This window comes from Malaya genurostris, chromosome 2 (assembly GCF_030247185.1).
Source record: "Malaya genurostris strain Urasoe2022 chromosome 2, Malgen_1.1, whole genome shotgun sequence".
NCBI lineage: Eukaryota > Metazoa > Arthropoda > Insecta > Diptera > Culicidae > Malaya > Malaya genurostris.
The window spans coordinates 222,929,146-222,950,910 of NC_080571.1; the positions used below are offsets into that span (position 1 = coordinate 222,929,146).

The window sequence follows — 21,765 nt, forward strand, 5'->3', positions numbered from 1 at the left end:
ACACTCGAACGTTACCACCAATGACTTCGAGAGCCCTTGTTCAAAACTTTCCAACCCACACTGTGCAACAATAAATGCAATGGAAAAGCTTCCAAGCTCAGAACGCGAAAAACCCGCTCGCTCTCTGAATTCTCTCAGCTCATTCAGCAGCGTGCAAGTTCGCCAGGGGTCCGAGCCCATTCATGTACCCTCGGCAGTAGCGCCGCCGTGGTTGAGTATGGGATGCCGCTAGCTGGCTCCAAACCTCCTACATTATTGTCGTTGGTATTTTCGTCAAAGGTTCGTGCGTCGCTGTTGCGATCGGCGTCGTCGTCGTCGTCGTCGTTTTCGTCACTGTCGGTGTGATCGTCGTACGAAAAGGGGGTCCTACAATCGTTGATCCGCGAACTGTTCGGGGGCATTTAGGCCAGCTATAAACCGATACCAGAACGTTTTACCGCTCAGTCATCTTTCCAACAGCCGAAGTGAACTGATCTCTCCTGGACTTAGGACCAGAAGACATCAGCGATATTGATAGTGGTTTTTGGTGCCAAGTAAAACCTAAAGTGTGCCGTCTGTCGACGAGCTAAAGTGACCTGTTCGGAACCTACGGGATTTCGTTTATTATTGGATTACAAAAGTGCATTTTGGTGTAATTTTTAAGGTAAGTGTTGAAGCTCATCCGTTATTATCCGTGTGTCGCACCGAGGTGTCATCTTTTGTTGTTTGTAGTGAACTGTTTCTGATAGTGACCGAGTGAAAACGAACCAAAACAATCCGTTATAAATGCTATTCTGCGGACTAAATCAATGTGTGTAATGTATTTCTTTCCTACTACAAGTGTGTTAAGCAAGAAAGCAAAGATCACCTCTTAACCATCTCCAGCAAAAGAGAATGACGATAAAAACATCAAATTCCTTCCGCTCGTTAGGGAATGGCTGGACAGGACCGAGTTGAACCGACCAGACAGGTGTGGCTGGCCACAATACAAGAAAGCTGCGTGCGGTAGCAGAGCTTGTAACAGTTCTCTCGCACCAACAGTCTTGGCCGCGAACAACAATTATTTAAAAATTCAAAACTGGTAGCGGTTTCTTGGAAATTCCGGTCTTCCTCCACCGGGATCGGGAGTGCGCGAAGCTGGCATGTGCAAAAGAGAAAACCGCGCACATGCTTCAAAAAAAAAATGCGAACTGTCTAACCGATATAGGTACAAAAATTTTAGTGCGGGAAAAAATTTGTTGTTGTTGTTGTTGGTGGTGCCAATGAGTGTCAACGAGAAGGTCGGAGTACTTTGAAGTGTACCGAGAACTTAACTATAGGCGACACTGGTAAACCTCCGGTGAAACTGTTCGGTTTGAGTTCATTGAATTCAATATACTTTTGAATGTCACCATCGGAATCTGAATGGTTTTGAACCGATAAATAAGGAAGAATGTTCCGTGAAAATGTCTGGTACCGTAAACTTTCAGTCTGGTGACTCATAGAAAAAAAAATCATTGACCTCATTTTCGTCCCACTTGGGTGAAATTCAGATGATCTGATCGACTCGTAAGTGCAATAGCTGTTTTCTGATCAGAAGAGCATGTAATCGTGTTGTTGAATTTGGTATTAGACAATTTTATTCAGTTCCGTTGAGATAAGTTGCTTTTTGAAAAAATATGTTATTTTCAAGACGTCAGAAAATCGTGGAACTCGAGCGCTTGCTAATGTGCAATGTTTGAAACACAACCAACTTTTGGGTTTACATAACTATTCCTACATGCATTCGATGTACAATGAAACAAACTCTCGTTACATGTTTCGGATCGTTCAGGTAAAGCAATAACACAATGAATGCAGTCATTAAAAATAAATATTTTTTGCGCTTTGAACTAATTTGAAACTTCTGTGGGATTGGTAAATTTCAACTTTCGAGAAAACTACATTCCTGTATATCTTTGACAAAAAAATTAAATGATTGAAAACCACTTTATAGCCAATTATGTTTTATATTGTTCTAATTACTTCGAGTAATCTTTGAACGACTTGTGTACAATGAAACTATCGAAAACAGCGATATTTTAGGAAATATGCGATAATAGAAAAGTGAAATAAATACTCCTCGTTTCCAATTTACTAGCAAAACTTTTCCAGGTTTTCATTCAAAAAGAGCTTTCTCATAAAAAACCATCAATTGGGGAATGTCAAAGACATAACCAGACTAACGTTAATAATAAACGTATAGTTTTCAAAAAAGACCTAGCATTTTTATACACGTAAAATTTTTTCGATATTAATAAGTGGATGGTGTTTGTTTGCAATGACTTTGGAAATTTTAATTATATGTAAAGTTTGGAAATCAGGATTCAGGAAAAAAAAGTAAACTGATATGTTGAACATTATTTTAGGATTCATTTGATTCTTATAACAGTAGATTGCAAACAAAACCGATCATTGAATCTAAAATTTAGAATGAAGGATGGTTTTTGCCCTTCAGTTACATATGTTTTTGGTTGCAAGGTTATTTGGCTTGAGTGGAAAAAAATAGTTTTGGATTCGAATCGCCTCGAACGGCTTCATCCCATTTTTTTAGACGAATGTTGAAATGAGTTCAAATTTTATCAATCGTATAGAGAAAATTTTATTAAGGTACTAGGACATCGTTTGCATTTTTTTATGCAGATTGCATACTTGAAAAGATGCTCAAATTCTGTCAAATTACTCTCTTTTAAGAAGAACAAATGCCAAATTTTAACATTAATAATTGTTATCAACCTAAATTGGAAGTGGAGGAAACGAGGATAGCGAAAAATGTTGCAAATTGTTGGATATACATTGTTCAAGAAAATAATATTACCTTCAAATATAAAAAACAAAAAAACCTAGACAGATGAGGTTGCTGCATTCACACTTTTCTGGTGACTTTTGCTCTGTGATACACAGACTTCATTCAGTTATAACTGAAGTCCCGAGTAGAAGTGATTGCAAACCATTAGCAAACTCTATTATTAAAACCAAATAACTCAATGGTAAAACTTAACATTACGAAGGCCACTACTTATATTTCGGGAATTGCGAATAAGAACAAACATTTTTAAGTGAAAATGGCTTTATTGTTTTTCAAAGTATTCACCATGATGTTTCAATACACGTTATGGCGTTCGAACCAATCAGAAAAGCATTTTGGCCACTGTGAAGATGGTACCTAAAAAAATGGTTTTCGAATGCTTCAACAGCCTTTTCTGGTGTCGAAAATCGTTGACGACGCAGTTTTTTTCTTGATATGCGGGAATAAAAAGAAATCATTGGGTGCCAAGTCCGAGCTGTATGGTGGATGACCCATCAGTTCGACGTTTTGGCCGGTCAAAAAGGTGCTGGTTTGAGCTGATGTGTGAGAGCCTCTTTTCCAACGAGAACAAACCTTTTTTACGGCCAGGTATTCATGCAATATTAAATTCGTGGGTGACCGAACTACGACCACGATTGAATTTACTATACCCGCGATATACAGTTGCTTTTGATAGTGCTCCATCGTCATATAAAGAACTAAGTTCATCGACACACTCTTGTTGAGATAATCCACGTCGAAAGTTGTGAAAAAATAATCCAAAGAAATCCTTCTCTTGAAATTTCCATTTTTCAGCCAAATTGATTTTTTCAACTCACTGTAAACAACACTAATAGTGCTTGTACATCAAAACGTTCTAAGTACGTTTATATTAAACATGTGAAACTTTATTTTGGTGTTACCAGATTTTAGCTATTTACATTGGTGTGGCCAGTTTCCGAAACATAAGTAGCGGCCCATGTATAAGAGTTAAAATATCAAAAACAATGAATCTGCATGATAATGGGCTGGAGTCCAATAGGAGATTGATAGTAGCTATTATCTTTCTCCGGACAGGACAAGCCTAGAGGTCATGTGGAATCTGGCGGCAAAAGAATGTAACCAACAGTAGACCCACTGGATTCCTGCTTCCATGTCGTAGAAAGACACACTTGCCAGAGTTTCTTTTTTCGCACTTTCAGTTACTAGAACTCTTGTTTACTAAACTGTCATTTGTATGAAAAAAGTGTTTTCATTTAACTTCCAAAGTTTTCGAGAGAAGGTTTTCTTATCTATTCTTTCGAGTTTTTAAGAATAGTCTGGTTCGAACGTCATGGTTTTTAGTTGAAATAATTGACATGTCGGGGTATTTACTGTGATAGTTGGGTATGAGGCAGAAGATCAGGATAAGACAAGTTCGAAATCTGTCTTGGAATTGTTAGAAGCTACAAAACATAAAATATCACTGTGGGACAAACTGAAGATGACTTAACTTCTAGTTGACAGTAGTTCGTAATAATCAATTCATTCGAAAATAAATAAATAATCAAATATAAATTCAAATAAGCGTACTACCGGGTTTCGTATCATTATCATACATATCACTTAAGTTTAGAACTAATTGACAGTCAATTAAATAACTTCACATTTTTCTTTCAATAAACGGCTGCTTAGAGATTGAGGAAAAAATCATGATTTTAAAAACTAATATTAAAAATTATCAACGCAATTTGGCTATTATAAATCAAACACCTATCATGAATAAGTTGTCATTTCCATTTTCGTAGAATGACATTTGTGTACCCAGAAAAAAAAATCGGGGGTGTTTACGCGTTTACAAAGTCAATTCATAATCGAAAAAATAGTAGGTTTTTAAGATTACCCCTGTATACGCGCCTGTAGAACGATATTGAAAAATAATTAAATAATTGATATGGCGTTTCGAGATACGATTGAAGATTCGGTTGGCTTCAAGACGATTGACTACCGTCCAAAGAATTTGATACTATACCTATACTTTGATACCTATACTTGATGTATGCCACTTCAAAATGAAAATTTTACATCATTGAAATATCGCAGAGTTAGGTGTCATCGTGAATGCAGTCTATTAAAATGCTTTTTATTCGAAGATGGAACTATTAGATCAGTAGTACTTAATACAATTGAATTATTTCATCAATAATAAAATGAGATGCAATAATTAATATTGATGTTAAACAGTTATAATATCATTTCTGGATTCCTTTAATGAAATATCAAGTATTACAATTACAGTCTGAATGTGATGGTTGGCTATTGGACTATCGCGTCGTCGTTCTGAATCCATTCAGTTAAGTTGAGTGAATGTCTGCACTGACAGTTGTGCTATTCCAGACACGAGTGGGTAAACATTGACAAGTGAAGTAATAAGCACTTGAATCTTTATTTCCAGTACAAGAAAAATCTGACAATTCAATTCAGTAAATATGGAGACAAAAAGTTAAAATAATTCAATAAAGTATACTGATGCTCTAAAAAATTATTGAGAAAATAATTTCGGTATTTCAAACGTGACAATTTTTAAAGATTATTTTGAATTGTTAAACTCAATGCTTAAAATATGTCAAACTTTGAAACATTGATTGAACGAAAGTTTAGTGCAATTACAAACCTTTTTCATCCAGAAAAGCATTTGAAATTAAATACACACCTGGAAAAAATCGTGTAAATTTTCGTCTTCTGATACCGACATAACTATACGAGCGTAAAAAATGGCTCATTTTACGGTAGATCATATTTAATGCATTGAGACATACTTTTGAGTGCTGAAACATGTAAAATTACAAGTATGCTTGAAAAAACGGGGTGTGTTTGACACATATTCAAATTATTTTATTTTCATTTTTTTGTCATTTTACGAATTACTTCTTTATTAATTGAGTCATATGTGGATTTGCGTGACCTGTAAATTTCATATATTTTTCTGTGTAGTAATAAATTTGTGTTGGATTTTTAAAGTTAGGTAACCATTCTTTTCGTGGGTGATTGTCACTATATATAAGTAAATCGATTTTTGCATTCGGATATACATCCAAAATTGGCATGCAATCCATCAATTCTAGCTAGGAGTGAATTTAGTTGAATTTCTGTGGATTTTACAGTGTATCATTTACGTGTTCAGCGCTAATTCAGCGAGTTGTTTTCCGGAATGTGAATACCTACTAGTGATTCCCAAAAGTTTTTCGCCTTCCAGTTATGGTATCTTAGGGTGACGAGTGTTCAAAAGGCGGGAGCGTAATGTCAGAGACATAACTAGATGACGTGAATACGAATTAAACTGACACTTTTTCCACTACTACTAGTGGATTGACTCAACCTCTGAAAATATTCCGTATTTCTCAGTATTGCACTATACGTGTCGGCACTATCCGTGTCGGTTTCGCACTTTACGCTTTGTGCGATGATTCGTTCAATTTATGTGTTTAGAATAAAGCGCGCCCTATTTGGGTACTCCATTTCAACTTAATACTCGTTCATACCCACTAGCTTAGAAAACTTCTATTTAGGGTTATTTGTAGTTATCTCATACTACCGGAAATGTTATCATAAATTACTGACCATATTTTCGATGATATGGAGAAAAAACTACGTTGCTGCATTGAATACAACAACAGATATTCGCCATTAAGTTCTACCCATTCTTGTACAGGATAAATTTTGAAAAGGCGTCCCATAGTAAAGCAAGTCGTTTTCGCGACAAAAATTTAAACCATCATTTAAAGTGAAGATTTTCCAAAACGTGAGAAATCGTCAATAATCTCCCTGAACAATTCAATGAAGTTTTTAGGAATTGTAAAACTAAATGAATTGAAATATTGTTGCAAAGCTTGTATACCCAATTAAAAGTGAATTTACAGATGAGTAAAATTATTTTTTTTTTTCATCGCAATCTGCTATTCTCGATTGTCTCTGAGAAGCCGAGCGGACTCTGCATTATGGTGATGCGTTTTGAATGTATTTTGCATGATTATTTTTGAAGTCTTGTGGAATTTATCGATCAGGAAAATAGAACATTTCTCGGTAGCCGACTGCCCAGATCAACGAGAACATGACTACCCTTTTCCCTGTTTATTTGTATGACGAATTCGTCATTATTTGATATATATATTGCACAAAACAAACCACAGCTCATTAGTCTCAAGCATGCTAAATCAGCTCCAAAAATGAATAATGATGCTGTTACCGAAAGATTCAGTGTAGACAATTAGGTTCCATCCATGCGCCTCATAAAATCACACTCACTGCCCGAAGTGTCATCCATCGGATTCGATCTTATGCAATTCTTACCTCACTCGTGTTAGTAGGTGACGACCCATTATTATGCCACCGGGTTGAACCCACAATTTTCGGATCCCCAAAACTTAATATTCAATGGCAATGGCATCAGCTTCGGGCGTGCAACGAATTTGCCTGTTCGCAAACAACTATTTCCCCGTTTCGCGAATGGTATCTAATCACACGTTCGATTTTGTTTTGATTCGTACTTCTGTTCGCCTACGGAGAAAGGCCTGTGTGGCATTTCGGTGTCTTCCTGGTGGGGTTTAAATAGATTGTACCAACATGGTCTGAACCGAATCCGAAATATTTAAAACATTAGATAATCCAATGTGGTTGGGTTGTTTTGCTCTTGTCACAAGTTCGTGTGAATCGGCATCGAACTCGTAGCCCAGGGCCTTAGCGCTATTTGCTATGTGAACTTTCTCTGTAAAGGTGACTCGGCATCCCCCCGGGAAAATACATCACGTAACAGACTGCGGTTTGCGACACGAGAAAAGTGAAAAACATCAACAGCATGCGCTAAACCTGGCTTCTGTACTGGCGAATCGTTCAATGAACATCGCCAGGGCGGCAATAAAATGTCAGAGTTCAACCGAAGATCAACTTGCAACTCCGCGTGTCATCAAAAGGGCCTATTAAACACTAGTCGAATGCAGTCTCTGCACAGATTATAAAACGTTCGAATCAATTATCAACCGGGAAAGCCTCAATCACCATAAAATACGAAGCTTTATTTAAACTGCCTCCGAAACTGACTGACCGTAGTAGCAATGGGAAACACTTCGTTACGAGGGCGCTAAGCCGATCGTAAACATTCGTCCTAATTAGAGCTGCTGAGATAATATGTAAATTGAGATCTGAGCTATAAGCCAACCAATGCCAGTTTCCTTGTTGAGTGTAGAAACGGAACTCGGGTGCTCTCACTTCATATGAATCATGATACGTAAATCTTGAAAGTATTCCGATGAATTTTACTTTAGAACGTTTTGTAACACATGATGGTACGTAGGTCTCCCTGTGGTCTTGATTATTACAATCACATAATTTACTGCATTTTTGTCCTTCTAAGTTTTTAATTTTCCCATGGCTCTCTCTTCTAGCTTCTAAACGAACCATAACGTATCAAATCAGCTATATTTGGATATAGATGGTATTGCCTTGGTAATAAACTTAGTAATATATTAGATGTCAGCAAAATTGCACCATGACAAAAAACTCATATACCTTGTTTTAATATATAAATCTTTTTGAATGAAAACAATATTTCAAGTACACGAAGGTTGTCTAGAACTCATTCTAGATGGACGAAATAAAAAAAAAAGTGAACAAACGCGTTACAGTAAAAGTGTAGCGACGTGACTGTGCAATGGTAGAGTTCAATGATGCGTAATTGTGAATAAATTTTCAAACAGTTCAATCTAGAAAAAATACGTCCATCTAGCAATTTAATCCATCTAGAGGTGTTTTGATGCCTTTCTCATATAACTCATAATTCAATAAATAATACTAAAGAATTCCTTTAAAATTCTTTATTGGAATTTTGAATGAAAAAAAGGCATACACTAGCATAACCTTTATAATTTATAAAAAGTTTTGTTTCGAGTTTATAGAAATTCTTCGTTTTCTTTTACCTTTTCTCTCTACATGACGTTATAAATTTTCAACACACTTCACCCTGTTGTTCCGGAATCGGAAGTCGTATCCGAACGAAAGTCATTAGCACTCTATGAGACCGTAAAACTTTTCATTTGGGTCTAAATTTGTGAAAATCTTCTCAGCCATTTCTGAGAAAATGAAGAGAGTTCCGTTACTGTGCTTTTGACCATTGCGGTACTAGCGGAACCGGGTAACTGGAACCGGCATAACTGAAACAGATTAGTTCGACCAGCAACTAACAAAACATACAAATGGAAACAATTTTGAGCTAAATCTAGAGGAATTATTTCTATTTTTGCATTATTGCTCTAAACAACGGGTTGCAGTTTCATACACACTTAACACTATATTCCAGGAATCGGAGGTCGGATCCGGACAAAACTCTATACTAAAGTATGGGAACATAGTACCTTTCATATGAATCGGTCTAGTCCTTTTCTGAGCAATTGGATTGATTGTCGGTTTGGAATATACGATCACTATTTCCGGTACTTCTGGAATCGGGAACGAAGATCCGGTGTAGTCAAAATCAATGTATTTGATCATCAATTAATCAAACCTGTTCAATTGAAGATATATACGGCTAGTTGAAGATATTTTGCACGATTTTTCCATATCATTTATAAGAGCACACTCCTGAAAATAAAATTTTCATACCTAAGGGGTGCGTAGGGTCTAACACTTTTGAAAAACCATTTATTATTTTCTTTCTATTTTCTGATAGTAAAACATTTCAAGAATATCCTGTGGAATTTTGAAGCCTATCGGAACAAAACTCAGCAAGTTATGGGCCTTTATCGTTTCCGATCTCATACTACGAAGAAATAAGAGCTGCGCACACAGGTCCAAGATTTCTGCTTCGATTGACTTAAAAACTTGACAAAACATTCTCGAAATGTTTCATTATAACAAAATACAAAAGTAAAAATATGACTTTTTGAGAATGTTAGAGCCTACGTGCTCCCTTGAGTACTAAATTGTTTCCTTCACGCGTTTTTTCTCGAAAGCAGGTTTTGAAAGTCCTTGTCCATCGTCATTCAAAAACTACTGAACCAATTTTGTTCAAATTTTGCACACACTTTCTACACATAAAAAACCAGACCCCAGCGTTTTCCTTTTTGTTATTTGTTACTTTGGGGAGGTTTTACAGCTACAAAATGGCCGATTTTTTCGTGAAAAATAGTACTTTTGAATTTACACAACCACCAAAAATTGAAAAAATTAAAAAAAAATCAAACAGAAACGTTGGGGTCTAGAAAAACTTCTGCTCTAACTATGCTGCTTTGATTTGTTCACTTCTGATTAGTCTGCGCTGAGATACAGTGGACACCGCAAATCATGATTTTTAAGAAGCGTCCTCAAAAATGCCTCGTCGCCTACTTATTTCTCAATAGTTTTCCACGAAAAAATTACCAAATGTTGTTCGAATGACGCTTTTTATTATACAAAATATTTGAATTTATTTTGTTGAACGATAGTTCTGAAAAAAATTGGGTAAAAATGATGATTTTTTTCATCATTTAGACCCCCCCCCCCCTTAATAGGCTTCTTCTGGAACTGGAAGTCGTTTCCGGGTGAAATTCGGTAGGATTATATGGGAATTTAAGACATTTCACAAAAGCTGGTGAAAAGTGGATGAGTGGTCCCTGAGAAAATCGAGTGCATTTTTTAAATTTATGTTGCCGTTACTTCGGAACCAGAAATCGGATCAAGATGAAATTCAATGGCGGACTTTGGGACTGTAAGACCTTTGATATGAATCTGAGTAGAAGAAAATCGGTTAAGCGGTCGCTGAGAAAATCGAGGTTTTTAGCCATTAATATATCCTGAATCGTACCGAATAAAGATCAATAGCAGCCTACCAGACCAAGAGACTTTTCGTATGAATTTAAGTTAATGAAAATCGGTTCTACCACCTTTGGTAGAATCGAGTGCATTTTTGTTACACAGAGCAATTTTGCGTACTCGACAAAATGAGTCGAATAGTATATGACACTCGGTTCAAAAGTCGATTTTCGCAATGATTGCATAGCCTTTCTACATGAGAAAAGCAAAAAAAAATTTCCTAGATGAATAAGAGGAAGATTTATTCAGTGTTTTATGGGTAAATTTCCAGTCTAATAAACTCGTAGTAAAAAATACTAACAAAACTTTAAATAATACCTTCATCAATCGGAAACTAGAGACAACTTTCTGATAACCTATTTATTCCGGGACAAATCAAGCTCCTTCGAGTCCTAAAACGAATCAAGTATTCAAGTAACCGAATATTCGTTCGGATAAATAGGAGTGATTTTATTTAAGCAGCGAACAAAGCTCAGAATTATAATTTTATGCAGTCCGTTTCAAGAGGGGACCTCCCTTGAAAATTGATTTTTCTTATTTATTGTTTTTATCAACGGATATGGTATCTGAGAACACGATTGTAAAGTTTAACAGTTCGGCTGAAAAGTTCGTATCGTTTATTAGAAACACACATTTTTTTGCCAAAATTCGTTTTTATTATACAACATAATTGCCATCAGAGGCGATACAGCGATTATAGCGATCTTCCAACTTTTCGCTACCATTTTTGTAGTACGATTTGTTCTTTGCCTCAAAATAGGCCTCAGTTTCAGCGATTACCTCTTCATTGCTTCTAAATTTTTTACCAGCGAGCATTCTCTTGAGGTCTGAGAACAGGAAAAAGTCACTGGGGGCCAAATCTGGAGAATACGGTGGATGAGGGAGCAATTCGAAGCCCAATTCGTTCAATTTCAGCATGGTTTTCATCGACTTGTGACACGGTGCATTGTCTTAATGAAACAAAACTTTTTTCTTCTTCAAATGAGGCCGTTTTTTGAAATTTCGTCCTTCAAACGCTCTAATAACGCTATATAATAGTCTCTGTTGATGGTTTTTCCCTTTTCAAGGTAGTCGATGAAAATTATACCATGCGAATCCCAAAATACAGACGCCATAACCTTACCGGCCGATTGTTGAGTCTTTCCACGCTTTGGGTTTGGTTCATCGCGTGCAGTCCACTCAGCTGACTGTCGATTAGACTCCGGAGTGAAGTGATGGAGCCATGTTTCGTCCATTGTATATATCGTCGAAAAAAATCGGTTTTATTTCGATATAACAGCTCAAATCACTGCTCAGAATCATCAATTCGTTGTTGTTTTTGATCGATTGTGAGCTCACGCGGCACCCATTTTGCACAAAGCTTTCCCATATCCAAATATTCGTGAATAATATGTCCAACACGTTCCTTTGATATCTTTAGGGTGTCAGCTATCTCGATCAACTTCACTTTACGGTCATTGAAAATCATTTTGTGGATTTTTTTCACGTTTTCATCGGTAACAGCCTCTTTTGGACGTCCACTGCGTTCATCGTCTTCGGTGCTTATATGACCAGTACGAAATTTTGCAAACCACTTACGAATTGTTGCTTCGCCCGGTGCAGAGTCTGGATAACACTCATCAAGCCATATTTTGGTATCGGCGGCACTTTTCTTCATCAAAAAGTAGTGTTTCATCAACACACGAAATTCCTTTTTTTCCATTTTTTGCACAATAACAAAAGTAGCTTCACTCAAAATGCAATATCTCACAAACTTCTAATCAGCCAGCTGTCAAATTTATACACGTATCTTTTGAAGGTTGCTACTAACTGAAAATGGTATGGATTTAATTCTAGTGGCACCCTCTCATAGAAACGATACGAACTTTTCAGCCGATCTGCTAATATTCGAATTTCGAAAATTCTTTCCGAATATGTATACGTTTTCTCAAAACCTCTCTCTCACATGATGAAAAAATATAAATACTGAGCCATTTGAAACGAGTTTTTTACAGAGAAGTGCTTGAACCTCTAGAATGAATGAAAAGTACTTTTTCAATGCTCTGTTTTGTTTAATCTTGTTTTTCTTGTATACATGTCTGTATGTTTATGAATTGCTTAATCTTTAACATTTTTGTTGTATCAGAAGTTCACGCACAACTTGAGACAAGTCCCCTGATCAATTAAATATATTATTTGGATGTATCAGAGCTCAACTTCGGACGATATTATTTGAACGGAAGACGACTGTTCCTAGAACCAGCTTTGGAAGATGCACGATACGTCCACCGTTTTGATTTTCTATTGATAAATTCCTATTCTCGAAGATACTCCCAAAGAATTTTCCTGTTCCTTACTGTTTCTGCACAGTAAAATAAAAAAAATTCGACTTTTTTCTGCCGTTTCATAGAGTGTCACCTTTAAAAGCAATTTACAATACAGGGAAAACAGAAAAAAACACAAAAGCTTTTTACTAAGCCATTGTTGGCTGAGAAATGTCAGTTTATTTGGTACGTTTTCTTCAATAATCTGATAATGTTCTCTCAAAGATTCATCTAGCAATAACGGAGCAAACTGTTTTTGTATTTCTCAACAATGGTAAGTCTCCACACTTGTTCGTTTACACGACGCAACTGAACGAATTTCTAAGCAGCATAAGGGATTAAATTCTTCGCAACTTCAAGTTGCTAAAAGTCACACGTGTTTTAAAAGAGCGTGAAAACGTGGTATTTTTTCTGCACTTTCTACACACCAAAAAATTCTGAATAATACAGGCGACTTAATTCCTCATACGATGTAATTCATAAAGACCGAATTTATCAAATGACGGAAAATTTTATTTGTAATGACCTAATGTTAGATGAGCTTGAATTTCACTGGTTTCGACTTAACTTGCGTTCTGCTAGCAGGTGCGACTGTATGAATTTAAATGCACTTTTTACCAGCCAAGCAGATGCATGCTTCTGTGGTTCAGTCGATTAACAGACGTACTTGCGATCCAATGATTCTCGGTTCAAGTCGCGGCGGTTGCTATATCAGTATTCTTTTTTTATTTCACCGAATTTCATGTCATGGAATTTTAGACACAATAATTAATGTTCTTGCACGTGAATTTGCGTGAACTGCGACGCTCCATTTATGTGCATCTTATAATATGTAAAATCACAGGGATTTTTTTAAGTGTGTAGTTACAAGAACTAAAGAGTGCACTTTGTCACATACTGTGGAGCATTGTGTTATTTTGGTAAACTTGTAATCTGTGCGACTGAAAAGTGTTATGCATCGATCGAAATAACTGGAGGTCGAATGCCTAACCTGGACTTTGAAGCGGGTGAGGATAAATTTCTTAACAATTTATTAATTTTAGTTGGTTTGACGTAAAGCCGCCATAACTAAGTTCAGCTTTTGCAATGACTGAGCAGAAACATATATTGGAGAAGTCAAATGAATGAAAAACTAACAGAAAAGATGATTTATTGGGAAAAGGTACGCTCAGAGGCAGGACTCGAACATGCGTTCTTATGCATTCCGTGTATCGCGCTACCATTTCGTCACTCTGAATTTTGTTATAGTCACTCTAAAACACCAGTCAGACATTGTAGAACGTATATCGGACATGGTCTACATCCTGGCCGTCACCCGACCGATACCTTATATCAAAACATCTCCTCTGTCCATCAAACACTAGTCTTCTCGCTTTATACCTATTTATACCTTCTCCAATATATGTTTCCGCTCAGTCATTGCAAAAACTGATAAATTTCTTGATAATTTCTGTGCAAACTTATGCAAAGGCAAACCAAATTCAAGCAGATTATCAAATAAGGAAAATTTTTTGAATACATGCAGTTATTGGTTCATGAAATTTCAATGTAGTACGATAAAACCTAGTTTGAAGTAAACTAGTCGAGCGTAGAGATCGTTGAGAACCGCGGAAGTCATTAAGGGATCAACAAACTTAACAAACGTTGCATTTAAAATTTAGCTTTTGAAGATAAACACCATCCTCAAATTAAAGAAGTGCACTAACAATAGTTTTATTTTTGTTTATTAAGGACCTTTTGACTACTTGGTCATTCGGGTCACTAACAATAGTGAACCAAGGTTCCTACCCGGAAGAACACCTGATTTATTTGTTAATGGAGAATGTGCCTAGAGACGCTTTCTTTATAAATGTTCCATGATCTTGTCATCTTATCAAGACAAGAGTGTTTCGATCAACTTAGTTTGACTTTTAACAGTGTAGCACCATTCAATGCGACCGTAAAAAACTGGTATAGCGAATTCAATCGCGGTCGTAGTTCGCATACCGATGAATTCAAAGAAGGTCTTTCAAAATCGGTTATTTTGCCCGAAAACATCGATGCTGCAAAAAATGGAAGATCGCCATGTGACGTACCGTGAAATGGAGGCAGTTTTGGGCATCAGTGTAAAAAGCTTATAAATTAAGTAAAAGTAAAATTGTTCACGTTGGATCCCACATAATTTGACAATCGCTTAAAAAAAGTCTTGTGTCGATTGATGCAAAGAATATTGGTGTATAACATCTACACAGGTGACGAAACTCATATGAGCCCGAAATTAAACAGCAGTCGACCGTATGTGTGTTCTAAGAAGAACCAAATCCAACAAAAGTTGTTCGCGCTAGAAGCACTTCAAAGAAATTGATGGCTTTCTTTTTCGGGATAAACGAATAAATCGCAACCATTGTTTTAGAGGATGGTAAGACAGTCAGGTTTCAGATTTTGCAAGCCAAGAGCAGCATTTCCTGGTCCTAAAATACTTCTCAAAATCATCAAACCCTCGCGTGGCATCAAATTCCGGCTTTCATTGTTTGATTCGTTTCCTTTCACACCCGCACAAAGTGCCAAGTGAATGCACGGGAAGCCTTCATGAAAGTACTTCCCCCATTTCTTTTGGTTGTTTTGTAACAAAATGTCAAAACAAAATTAATTTACTAACTGCATGTTTGCAAAGTTACAAGTTATCGTGCCAACTGGCCTTTTTGCCGTTTTTCAAGTGCAACTGCTATGTTCCGTCACCCCCCGCGGCATTCTCGTTGGTGGCGAAAATCTTTCCGTACGATCAAACACCCGATGATTTTATGCTGCCTATTTTGATAGCGACTAAAGTGAAGGTAGCTAGAAATTGAAAGTGCGCGTAGTCTGCCTGATCTTGAGGTTTGCGAGCTTAAAGGCCGTTTTGTTGGATTGAGTGTCGAATGTGATGCTGAAACGGTTTTCCTGGGACAAGGGTGGCGGAAGTCGTGCGTCTACGTGAGGTGCAAAATAGCATGCCATCATCGTGCATAAATTCAGCTCATTGTAGGTAGTTGCAGGAAGACACGAGTTACGAGTGTTCGGTGAATGTCTTACATCATTCGAGTTGGTTTAAATATGTACATGCCATTGTGGCTTGTTATATATAAGGCTTTAAATGTATAGCTGCTTATATTTCGCTTAAATCAATTGCACTAGTTACTAGTTTTTATTGGACCGATCTTTACTAGAAACTATATTCTGCTGGAACGTTGAATGAAAATCAGCTGCGTGGCTCAAATTTCTATCGGTTTATTAATTAAGAACTTTACTGTTATACGAAAAGCGATCATAAAGTCGGAATAGACGATTTACACCAATGATATAATCAACAATTCAACTGAAAATAGCCTGGTTTTCAATAAATCGAATAAATTAGATAAGTTTCAATGTGTTCTTCAAATCAATTAACATTAGTTGATAGTTGGTCATGGCACACAATCCGAGTGTTTTTCTGCTGTCTTTTATGGAAAGAATAATTATCAAAAATGCTCACTCAATAAATTTTAATCCGCCTGTCATTGATTGCTTCTGAGGAACCTTCTTATTATGCCACATTTCAGTCAACCATTTTTGTCAGTTGAAAAATCCAGAAAACTCTTAATTGCACACAATTTTAATTAATTGATTATTTTACAGCAAGTGCCATCGTTTAGATTCAACATTTCACGGTTTGTCATTGATGAGCAAGCAATAACTTAAACATGTTATTTCCAGGTTATGGAACGGTTTTTAATACAAGTTCTTGTTTTTTTTTGCAAAACTGAAAATTCGTAACAAAAACTACACAGAAAAAAATTTTGAATTTTACAAACGATACAACTCATAAATAATTCATTTTTCATATGACGCAATATTCCACTCGCACATAATTTTACATGCTAGGAGTGTAATTTGCACTCCGTTATCAAGGGCCGCTGTATAGATTTATATGTATCAGTTATTCAACAAACAGATAAGTGCTTCTGGGGTTCAGTCGAGTAAGCGGTGAGCTTATGATCTAATGTTTCTCTGTACAAGTCGCGTTGCTATTATTGATCTTTTGTTTTTTTATGTCATTCGAATTGAAACCATCTAATTTTCAAATCACACAATTTTACATGTTCTTGAATATAAATTTGTGTGAAATACGACGCTTCATTTATGTGCATCTCATAAAATGTAAAGTCACAAATTTGTTTTTCCGAACTGTGTAAAAATAAACATTGCAAGTCAAAAATGAGATTATTTCGGTTAACCTATAAATAAGTGAACAACTCGTGTCAAATAGGGTGAAACATCTAGTATTTCGCGAGAAAACTTCAAGGGATAGCACATTCGGTTGTTCAAACTGTTGACGTAGGACTATACAACTATTGTTAAAATGACTACTGATTCTTGTTTTGCAAGAGCGATATTCTTAAATGTGAAAGCAATAACTGAAGATAGAAAGTCTCCTGAAAACCGTAAACTTATGTATACGAAACTGTCGTCTCTGATAGAGAAAACTATGTTAATGGTTTGAAGACAGGGAAAATTAAACTTTGTTCGTTATTATTTAATGTTTTGATTATTAATTATCTAAAATATATAATTTAATTCACTCGAATCGATGCGTTGAAATATTTTCAAGCAGTGAGTGTGATGATATCAAGAACTTGTTTAAAATCTGATCACTTTTTGTACGGTTTTAGTTTCCATATTCTGAATTTGCATCCCTATATACAAACACGTGCTTAATCCACTTAGCAGTAAGATGATTCCTTCTATTATCGATCCACATATTTTTCTGCATCAATAATGATTTCTCTCTCGAAAATTGTAACTAGAAAGACTTGTTATCGATTGCTTTGTTAAAATAAAAAGGATGATATATTCATTAAAATAATCAGAATACTTTCAACGAATATACATATTTTTTTTAATACAATGTACAAATCAAGAGTTTTAAACAGCGCGGCTTCTAGTGTCACCATCTGTCTGAAACTTTTATCCATCAATTGTGTATCCTCCAGTGTTGTCGTATAAAAATTTTTATGACATTTGGACGTATAGAAGTATAGAAGATATCGCGCTAAATCTGACAGTACATTTATAGTCAGAAAATGAGCATCGAACAAAGAGCCAACATTAAGACTGCCACTCCGCACTTTGACGCTTGGTTTCGGGCTCACATTCAATGCAGCATGTTACGTCACCTGTCACAATCGAATACAAAAAGTTTGGGTCCTTTTTGGCCTCTTTAATGATGTCTCTTGAATGTTGAATTCTGAGGTCGTTTTCGTATTTTTCGTTTCAAATGGTGCGGAACAAATCGACCACAAACCTTTCTGAGACACAAATTTTCTGTCAACATACGATAAATCGAAGCTGCGGATATTGATAATTCCGATTCCATATATTTGAGCCATGATTGCTACTCTTTTTTTAATGAATTAACGCACAATTTCCGACAAAAACATCTTTTTGCCGGCCCGAACGTTCGTCGGGTTCTCCCGTCCTTCACTGATAAAAATATCTTGTGAATTTACATCTATTTTCATGCACATATTTGGAGCAGGCAATTAAACATAAATTTACTTTACAATTCTGTACGATTCAATATAATTTAATCATAACAGATCGGCTGAAAAGTTCGTATCGTTTCTATGAGAGGGCGCCACTAGAATTAAATCCATACCATTTTCAGTTAGTACCAACCTTCAAAAGATACGTGTATAAATTTGACAGCTGTCTGATTATTAGTTTGTGAGATATTGCATTTTGAGTGAAGCTACTTTTGTTATTATGAAAAAAATGGAAAAAAAGGAATTTCGTGTGTTGATGAAACACTACTTTTTGATGAAAAAAAGTGCCGCCGACACCAAAAAATGGCTTGATGAGTGTTATCCAGACTCTGCACCGGGAGAAGCAACAATTCGTAAGTGGTTTGCAAAATTTCGTACTGGTCATATGAGCACCGAAGACGATGAACGCAGTGGACGTCCAAAAGAGGCTGTTACCGATGAAAACGTGAAAAAAATCCACAAAATGATTCTCAATGACCGTATAATGAAGTTGATCGAGATAGCTGACACCCTAAAGATATCAAAGGAACGTGTTGGACATATTATTCACGAATATTTGGATATGAGAAAGCTTTGTGCAAAATGGGTGCCGCGTGAGCTCACAATAGATCAAAAACAACAACGAAAAACCATGCTGAAATTGAACGAATTGGGCTTCGAATTGCTCCCTCATCCACCGTATTCTCCAGATTTGGCACCCAGTGACTTTTTCCTGTTCTCAGACCTCAAGAGAATGCTCGCCGGTAAAAAATTTAGAATCAATGAAGAGGTAATCGCTGAAACTAAGGCCTATTTTGTGGCAAAGGACAAATCGTACTACAAAAATGGTATCGAAAAGTTGGAAGATCGCTATAATCGCTGTATCGCCTCTGATGGCAATTATGTTGAATAATAAAAACGAATTTTGGCAAAAAATGTGTGTTTCTATTAAACGATACGAACTTTTCAGCCGAACTGTTATAACTAAGCGTTAATTGAAAGATACAGTTTTATTCATTGAATGTTCAATGCAATCCAATTTAGTTTTGCATCGATGATGTTTTTCAATCAAACTTTCTATTCAACCCAAACAGATAAAAATATTTTGTGAATTTACATCTATTTTAATGCATATATTTGGTGCAGGCAATTAAACATGAAGTTACTTTACAATTATGTACGTTTCAATATAATTTATTTGCAAAACTACGCGTTAATTGAAATATTTAGTTCTATTCATTCATTCAACATTCAACACTACAAATATACTGTCACATTTAGTGCGATATCTCAGCTTCTATACGTTCAAACGTCATGAAAACTTTTATACGACAACACTGGAGGATACACAATTGACGGATAAAATTTTCAAACAGATGGCGACACTAGGAAACGCGCTGTTTAAAAAGTCCTGGAACTTTTGAATTGTACCTTGTACCTATTTGAGAGATAAGCAAATTTAGTTTTCCGCTAGTTGTAGTTGAAGGCAATTATAATATTTCTAGTTATGAATGTTAGGTTGCCAAAAAGTAACCGTGCTAAAAACAAATCGAGCCAAAATGCTATGCTGTATTCAATCTTCCAATCACTCAGAAATGATTGTACACTAAGGTCTCTTTTTACACGGTATTTTGTCGCACGGTTTTTTTATACACGGCTTTTTTTACACGGATTCCAGAATTAACACGGTTTCTGATGAGAGCTTAAAAGGCACTGTCATGTGTTTTTTGAGAGAACTTTAAGAAAGGAAACAGGTTATCTGTAAGAAACGATTATGAGAGCTAATTTAAAGCTTGAAAGTTAACTGAAACCATTCACCTAACAATTCACGAGATCATTGACTGTCATTCCATAAAATGAATTATCAGTCTTCAGATCTTCAATCCCTGTTGTAAATTACACGACAACGTCTCTTCTGCTCAGTTGTGGTGTATGATGTCAGCATCATCATTGATATCATCGAGAATTTCGTAGGGTTGAAGAAATAGTCGGGTTTATTAATCTCTTCAACTCTTCATCATATCGAGCAGTACAGTATTTTATACCCATTTGAATAATATAATACAGTATTTTATACCCATTTGAATAATATAACTTTTATACCCATTTGAATAATATAATAATATTTGAATATTATGATTTACGCCGATGAAATGAGTTGCTTCAGCATGACACATAGTAATACCTTTTCTAATTCCATTCATATCCATCTAAATGAATTCTTCACCATTAATTCTGTCGCTGCGTACATAGATCTTCATCCAATCCTTATGTGAAAATGACTATTCTAATTCGTACGTATTATCTAAATTGTACGTATTATCGTTCTTTTGAAAACCGAATTCATTAAACAGAAAACATGAGTCATTTAGATTATTTTGCTTATAGTACAACGTGTTTCCTGAGTGTTCTAATTTTAATCATCCAATGTGATTTATCAAGTATGACTAGACCTTCTCGTAACCTCTGGCTGGTTTTTAGATTTCCGTTTTTATTGTGAAAAAACAGATACATTCTATCTAAAACAAAACAAACAAATACTCAAATTTACGGGAATTATTACGTCAAATTTTCCACACGGTTTTTTTTTGCACGATTCCCGGAATTAACACCGTTTGATTTTACACGGATTTTTTTAACACGGTACGTAACCCCCGTGTAAAAATAGACCTTAGTGTATTGAAAGTTTTGTCTAATTTAGATTCCAAGCGTCATTTCATCGTGCTTCGTTAAAAAAGCCCAACTATTGGGATATGACGAAAACATCGATATCTCTGCGAATGGCTGACGGATTCTTACAATCTACAACTCGTATTATGCTAAGGTATCTAAACTTGGAACAACTTTTAGTTTACAAGGTTAAAAAACGGAACTCACTTCGATTTCTCAGCAACGGTTAAGCCGATTTTCACGAATCATGATTCAAATTAAAGCTCTTACTGTCTTTAAATATATTGTGCAATTTCATCCAGATCCGACTTCCGGTTCCGAAAATATGGGGCGATGAGTGTCAGAACATTCAAATCGTTATTCAAAATGACGATGCAAAACTAGTACGTCACATTTAAATCTATATTTTTCAGGTGAAAAATATGTAAATTTGTAAATCTTTATTTAATGTGCACCTACTTGTTAGTATTATCACGAATTCACGATAACAATGCTTTTCTATAAAAGTACACTTATGGCCTTCCTCATATAGAAAGTTTATGCAATCATTTCAAAAAATTGATTAGTGAAAATTGGCCCCGAAGGATAAGTGTGTATGCATGTGTGTGAGTATGTGTCAAATAATGTCACTCATAAAATAAAAAATCTCATAGTTCCATAGGTTGCT

The 21,765-nt window shown here is 35.8% G+C and overlaps 1 protein-coding gene across 1 annotated transcript in view; it reads left to right on the top strand.

The window, feature by feature from the left end:
* The first annotated feature begins 268 nt into the window (after positions 1-268).
* Positions 269-21,765, top strand: part of LOC131427744 (L-selectin) — a 66,098-nt gene continuing 44,601 nt past the window's right edge. Inside the window, exon 1 of the mRNA XM_058591202.1 lies at positions 269-643. The gene's annotated coding sequence lies outside the window, so the exon portion shown is untranslated. The remainder of the gene's footprint in view (positions 644-21,765) is intronic.